Raw genomic sequence first — 7,326 nt, forward strand, 5'->3', positions numbered from 1 at the left:
CTGTGTTTGCCCATATGGGTTTCAAGTTGGTTTTGACTGGGTTTCGGGTGGGGCCCATCTTGGTGAGTTGCACAGGACCCATGTAGGCCCCATATCTTTGCCCACATTTGCATCAAGAGGGATCCGACTGGAACTTAAATGGGACCCAATTGGATAATTTATCCAACACCCATTAAGGACCCACCTGTGTGACTTTAAGAAGGATCAGGCTGGGCTTTAGATGGGACCCAGATAGACTACATTATGGGTTTCAAGTGGGTTTGTCCGCAGTTTCCATGGTGGCCTCACCCGGGGTTGCCCAAATGGGTTTCAAGTTTGTTCTGACTGGGTTTCAGGTGGGGCCCATCTTGGTGAGTTGCACAGGAACAATATAAGCCCCATATCTTTGCCCACATGGGAACGAAGAGGTACCCCACGAATCTTACATGGGGCCAGACTGGGTAATTAATCTGGGACCTATTTAAGGCCCATACTTTATCAGTATTTAAAGGTGAACTATGCAAGTCTGGTGACTTTTTCGCTGTTTTGCTAACCCTCTTCCCCCCCACCAACTGGTCATGTTAATTTGTTTTCAACAAAGGTGACAAGAACACAATCCATGGTGTGGTGAATAATATTATTTATCATAAACAATGTTATGATGTGTATATTTGTGTAGTCTTATCTGTCATGAACAAGAGAATATGGGGTTACAGGGCATTCGTGTTGTGATGCCAATGAGAACTGAGTCACAAGCACTGATCCTGCAGGGTTGATTTTCGGCTAAGAGATGCTAGGTGGAAGGCATAGAGCTTCTATTCTCCCCGTAGTTGACCATCACAATTATTCCCAAGATGTTAAAAATAATGCTAATTTAATTATGATGAAGTCAAAAGTCTTGCATATTTCCTCTTTAAGAAAATGCAAAATAGTGCTACAAAAAAACACAATATAAAGATGTTTTCAATGAACATTTAATAAAACATGTTTTTGTTTTAAACATAAAACTTGTGCACTGTACTTCTTTTCAACATAACATAGGATAACCTGGGTGGACATACTAAGTTTTACCTACTGGGACTCTTCCTCTTGGCGGAGTACCCCATCCTCCAACTTTTTTTTAAGCTCTCTCTGAGCTCTTTCTGTTCTGTTTCCACCTCTGTCACGGGCTCCGATGAACCACTTGGAGAGGGCCCTTTCTGCATCCTTCTGTGTAATTCCTTGGGTCAACGAGTTTCTCGTAAGTGCTCCTAAGAATAAATCACAAGAGCCATTTTAATAACTCCAGCCACAGCTTTACATTATGAAATAATCATTGTGACAGAAAAAAAAACAAACAGCCTTTCTTTGTAACCACTGCAATTATTTTTTACTTTTAGAGGAGTACAGTCCAGTTGATTGGCCAACACACGTCTAATCTAAATTTCACTGAGCATGTGCGGGAAAAGCTATTATTAGTGTTACAGCATTAAACAGGTGGGTTCGCATCCTTTTATTATTTCAAGTCTTCCTGAACCAAAATAACAGTTACATGATTTTCAAGTTGTACTTTCTTCACAGAACCTCACTTAGCAAAAAATAAGAACTCCATTCAAACCTTACACTGAGTAGTAGCACCAATTAGCAAAATAAATGTATTACATCTCTTTATCACTTAACTGCTTTTTAAACTTGTCCACAACCATTTTAACCATATTTTTAGAGTTTTGTACATATACACAGCAAATCATGGAATGGAAATTATTTATCAATGCAAAATTAATTGTCACCCGTTTGTATGAAAATTATCTTTAAAAATAACACCTTAAAATATAAATAGTATTTAACATTATCAAAACCTTATAATCAGTTTGATTCTAGAAAGGTATTGGGTACTTTAAAAAACCTAGAAGTGTGTGAAGTTATGAGTGATTAAAAACATTTAGGTACAGGTACATAGGAAGGGGTATCTTGTCTAATTACACAAAGCTTTTAAAAAAATAAATAACATCCAGCACAGAAAAACAAAGTTCATGTGCCACCATGAAGAGAATATGGAAAACCACATTAACTGCACAGCTAACTAAACAGTGGCCTTGGCTTGTTGTTGTTGTGCCCCATTTTTAACCAGTTCAGCCAGCTGTAAGCTGAAACATGCATCTACTTATGTAGATCTGATATTTTGCAAAATTTCAACAGCGACAAAGCTAAAGGTTGTTACATGAGGTAACGTTAACTGAAATTTACCATATATAACATCAAAAAGACGCAACTCTCTGAACTTGTTCTTGCCATGGCGTCCAAAAAGGTTGAACTGGAGTGCCAATTCATTGGACATGAGGAATGCCATCATTCTCTTGGTGGCATCATCCAATGAAGTACCTCCTATTTCTCCCACCATAGCAATCTGAATGTATGCAATGAAATGCACAGGAAAGAAAGAAGAGTAATCAGTTTGCAGCTTAGATTATATTTCAGTTTGAGTTCGAACTTTCAACTTCAGACATGAACTCTGAGTCGCTGAGCTTCTCATTCATGTCCTTTTGGATGGCCTTACATTCACGGAAAAAATACTTTAGCAAATAATAAAAAATGTGAACACTTATTATTGTTATTTACAAGTTCCTTACACATAGCAATGTCTTGGTAAATACACTTGGACAATATTAACATAAATGATCAATTATGCATTATTGATGGCGTGGTCTCATTTGGGAAAGTTGTCAGCTTGTAAACAGAATTTGGTGGACTCTAAAATGTGCCAGTATTGTCTGTTGGTTCAAGTACAACAGGCATACACATAGAAGTTTAAGGAAGCACAATAAAATATGAATCTTTAATGACCTATCGTCATGTTATGCTGTATATTGATATTGTTCTACACAGTATGTTTACCATGGTTCATGATGAAACTGTGCAACAACGTGTCTGGCACTGAAAATGACAATTAGTCTTTTGGCCAATTGTGACATATTTACAGCAATTAACAACAACAACAACAACAAAAGTTGATTTCAGAACAAAATGTGAAATGAAAAGTCATGTCAGTGATGACAGGCAGGAACATTTATTGTGATGCTGACTGAAAATAAAAAGTTTAAGTACATTCACACTACCTTCTATGTTGCTTCTTTGGTACGTCATTGTCTGTTTGGAGATCAGATGTAAACTCTGCCCGTGCTAGCTTACACTGAGCATCTCCATATGTATCTTAAGAAGAAAAAATAAAAACAGAAGAAGCATAGGTTAGTCCAAATCTTATACATCTTAATTTATCCCACACAACCCAAAAATGTTTTTTACCTGCATTTCCAATAACACGCACACTGTACGTCTTCCATGAAGCATCTGGCTGAACTTGCTGCTTAACTCCCTTAGTGATATTGAGACTTAGGCCCAATGGCCAAAAACACTGTCTTGTCCTCATCAGTAAACCAGCATGCTGGGATTATATCCACTAGAACCGTCCCTTCTCATAATTCTTCATCTCTGAACTCCACAATGCTGAAGAGGGACATGCTGCAAGGTTCATTAGATCAATCACCCATTATGTAACTGTGGAAAAGCCACATACCCCTCTTGCATAGGAAGCAGTATGAGTTTTTTTGTTAAGTCAGTCACAGTCACACCATGAAGTTGGTCAGAGAGTTGTTTTACTCTTCTGATCCCCACACAAGATGAATCAATAGGGTAATTATAAAAGCATCCATGTCTCTCATAAAATTGACACACAGTATACATATCCCCTGATAACACCTTTACAACATTCCTAACAACAGCAACTCTGCCCTCAACATCAAAGCAGTTGTTGCCTTGAGAGCATGAAATAATATGTTGTTACGTCCCAGTCTAGGGTCTAGGACATAACATGAGTAATGGGCCCCGCCTTCCCCAACTCCCAAGCAGCCAGCCGATAACCCAAAGGTTTGGAAAACAAAAGATACATTTATTTACATTACAACAGGGTTACTAAAAGAGTGGAGCAATTAACTCAGGGTGAACCAAGGCCAAAACAACAAACAAAACAACCAAAAGACAATAAGCTTACCTCCCTAGCTCCAAAAACAGGAGGAAAGAAAATATACAACAAAAATGGCGGTTCACCCCTACTGCTCGGTTTCAAGACTATTAGTACGAATGCGTGGCTGGTTGGAAGCGAAGGAGGACGAAAGTTGTCTGCCATCTCATCTTAATATATGGCAGGTGTGCGACCTCCAATCAGCAGCAGCCAATCGTGGGCCTTCCTGGAGCCGACCAATTCGTGGACTGCTGGGGCACACCTAAAAAAAAGATGCCAGGAAACAGGGAAAAAGAAACAAAGCAGAGAGCAAGACCCCTGAGTGACTCCACCCGTAACAATGTCCCTCATTTCTATACTTCTTGTATTGTACACAAGCAGGGAACTCTTGGGAGAGTTGGACCATAGAGATGTGGTTGTTGAGGCTTATTCTTCATTTCCTTTCCATTCTCACTGGGGATTTGCTTTTCACCTAAAGTTGTTGAAGAGGATTTTGGGGCCTTCTTACCATCCGCTTTAATGTGCCGAGATATTTTTCAAAAGGGAAACATGAAACACTGTCCAAGGCACCAAACTTTCTTGCATCATCAGCCAGATGTATAAGACTGTGGGTGTTATACACAAGGTGCTCTGGTCCATATATCCTCACAAAGTTTGTCACATAACATTTCAATAATTTGTCTGCGTAGTCACAGTATTCAGAACACAAGGTTGGGCTGAGTAGAATTCTCATTGCTATTGACAGAAGCATAAAGTTCTTATACAGTCGTGTAGGTAATCGTCCTTGAAGAACAGCAGGACCTGTATACAACAAAAATTGTCTGAATTCACTGGCCTTCCACTGACCATATTTCATAAGTGACCGTGGCTTTAGAGAAAAATTCCTTGGGGGATGTTCTCTAATTGATTATAAATGGTTAGAGACAATAGTGATGGTGGTTGCAGAAACCCAACACCTTAAAGGTCCTTTGATCCACAGACTTACAAGTTTTCTAACATTCCCTAAGCAAACTAAATGCATGTAATCGAGTACAAAGCTTGACACCATCCCTATGCCAAGCTCTTGTAGGGGTGACACTCCATGATGATGCTCTTCATCTATCATATCTGCAAACTGTTCATCTGTTCTAAGAGGTGCTTTCATATCAGGAAACACCACTTTATTGTCCATGCGAATCCCCTGCTCTGTACAGCATTCACAGGAGTTGTAACCAGAGGGACCCTTGGTACATTTTAAGAAGGCACGGGCAGGTGCATCACAGATGAAAGCATCTGGCAGAGCAATATTGTAATGCTTTCCATTGTAATGCAAGCCCTCATTTGTTATAACCTTCAGGTCCTGAATGAAGTCCTGAATGTTGAAGTAATTCTTAACAGAATCAGGCTTTGTCAGGCCTGCATACAGACCAATGATGATAACATTCGATCTTGGAAGTTCTTTGATCTTCGCCAAAATAGGCCATAACTCCATTTTTGAGCTTCTGAAGAGCGGTAATCCATCAATATTAACACGGAGAGTAAGAGTGTCTGTTGAAGGATCTGACTCACATAACAGCTGTGAAATAAGTGCATTTGACACTCCGAAATGATAGTAGCTACCATCCCCAATTTCTTTGATATCACAGGTGTTTAAAGTTGACAAAAGAGTCCTTGGATCTCTGGGTAAATCCAGACCGGACTGCACTAAAATATGCAATTTATGAAGCCCATTTATCCAGCCTACATGCCCCCCCATGGCACCCATGTAACTAAAACCAAATGGTTTAGTCTTCCCTATAGATCCATACCATACCCTACATAGCTCACTCACTGTATATTCTACATAGGGCCTGTGCGCACATTACCCAGCTCCCACCCAGATTCATTCAGCGCACATAGCTACTTTATGGAGCCCATTTAGCCAGCCTATGTGGGCGCCTCATATGGCACCCATGTAAGTAAAATCAAAGGAGTTCAACAAAGTTTTCCCAGTTCCATACCACGGCCACTTAGCCCACTTATGTTCCTAATAAGACCAATGTAATCAGCCCACATAGGTTTCCTATGTAGCACCCATATAACCAAAACCAAATGGGTCCCACATAGTCTTCCCCAGTTCCATAACATGCCCACTTATATTCCACATAGGGCCCATGTCCATGTTACCCAGTTACAGCCCAGACTCATTTAGCCCACATATATACTTCATGGGGCCCATTTACCCAGCATATGTGCCCCCCCCCCCCCCCCCCCTCCCCCATATGGCACTCACGTAACTAAAACCAAATGGTGCCCACACAGTCTTACCCAGTTCCATACCATGCCCACTTAGCCCACTTATAGTCCTTATAGGACCAATGGGTTCCCCATGTTGGACCCACGTAACTAAAAAAGAAAGGGGTCCCACATAGTCTTTCCCAGTTCCATAACATGCCTTCTTAGCCCACTTATATTCCACATAGGGCCCATGTACATGTTACCCATTTCCAGCACAGACTCATTTAGCCCACATTTATACTTTACGGGGCCCATTTAGCTAGACTAAGTGGGCTCCCCATATGGTACCCACGTAACTAAAACCAAATGGGGCCCACACAGTCTTCCCAGTTCCATACCACACCCACTTAGCCCACTTATATTCCTTATAGGACCAATGTAGTCAGCCCACATAGGTTCCCTATGTAGCACCCATGTAACTAAAACCAAACGGGTCCCACATAGTCTTTCCCAGTTCCATACCACACCCACTTAGCCCATTTAAATTCCATATAGGGCCCATGTCCATGTTACCCAATTCCAGCCCAGACTCACTTATTCCACATACATACTTCCTGGGGCCCATTTAGCCTGCCTATGTGGGCTTCATATGTGGGGCTCATGTTTCTGAAAAAATATGGGGCCCTGAAAATTTGCCCTGTTTATGCCCATGCCCACTTAGCCCACTTACAACTTATATGGGCCTCATCCAGCCAGCCCACATGGGCTTCACATGTGGGGGCCATTTTGCTGAAACCATGTGGGACCGCCAAAATTTGCCCAGTTCAAGCCCATGCCCACTCAGTACCCACATAGCCCGTATTTAACCCAGGTGGGGCCCACAATAACATGCTGGCTGGGTTCAGAAGGCACGTGGCATTTCAAAATAAAACCATATGTTGTGCTTTGTCAGAGTACAAGGGAAAAACACTACAAACTGTAGTCATGTAATGCCATTTTATTGAAGAAAAAATTGAGAAATACTTTTACATTATAATGGAAAAAAGTGAAGTAAAAATTTAATCAACATTATTTTTTAGCAGTACAAAAGTCATTTTAACCTTTTTGAATATGTGTGGATAATACGAATATGCATCATAGGACGAAGACAGAAA

At 40.7% G+C, this 7,326-nt stretch overlaps 1 long non-coding RNA gene across 1 annotated transcript; it reads right to left on the minus strand.

Annotated features, from left to right (window-relative positions):
• Positions 1-937: 937 nt before the first annotated feature.
• Positions 938-5,291, minus strand: LOC148413202 (uncharacterized). The gene is made up of 4 exons (XR_015867813.1): positions 3,262-5,291; positions 3,075-3,168; positions 2,206-2,365; positions 938-1,229 (listed from the first exon to the last, which is right to left on the minus strand). It is a non-coding gene; the product is annotated as an uncharacterized LOC148413202 (long non-coding RNA).
• Positions 5,292-7,326: the final 2,035 nt, after the last annotated feature.

Source organism: Hippichthys cyanospilos, chromosome 14, assembly GCF_059441005.1.
Source record: "Hippichthys cyanospilos isolate Australia breed blue-spotted pipefish chromosome 14, RoL_Hcya_1.0, whole genome shotgun sequence".
In the NCBI taxonomy this organism is placed as follows: Eukaryota; Metazoa; Chordata; class Actinopteri; order Syngnathiformes; family Syngnathidae; genus Hippichthys; species Hippichthys cyanospilos.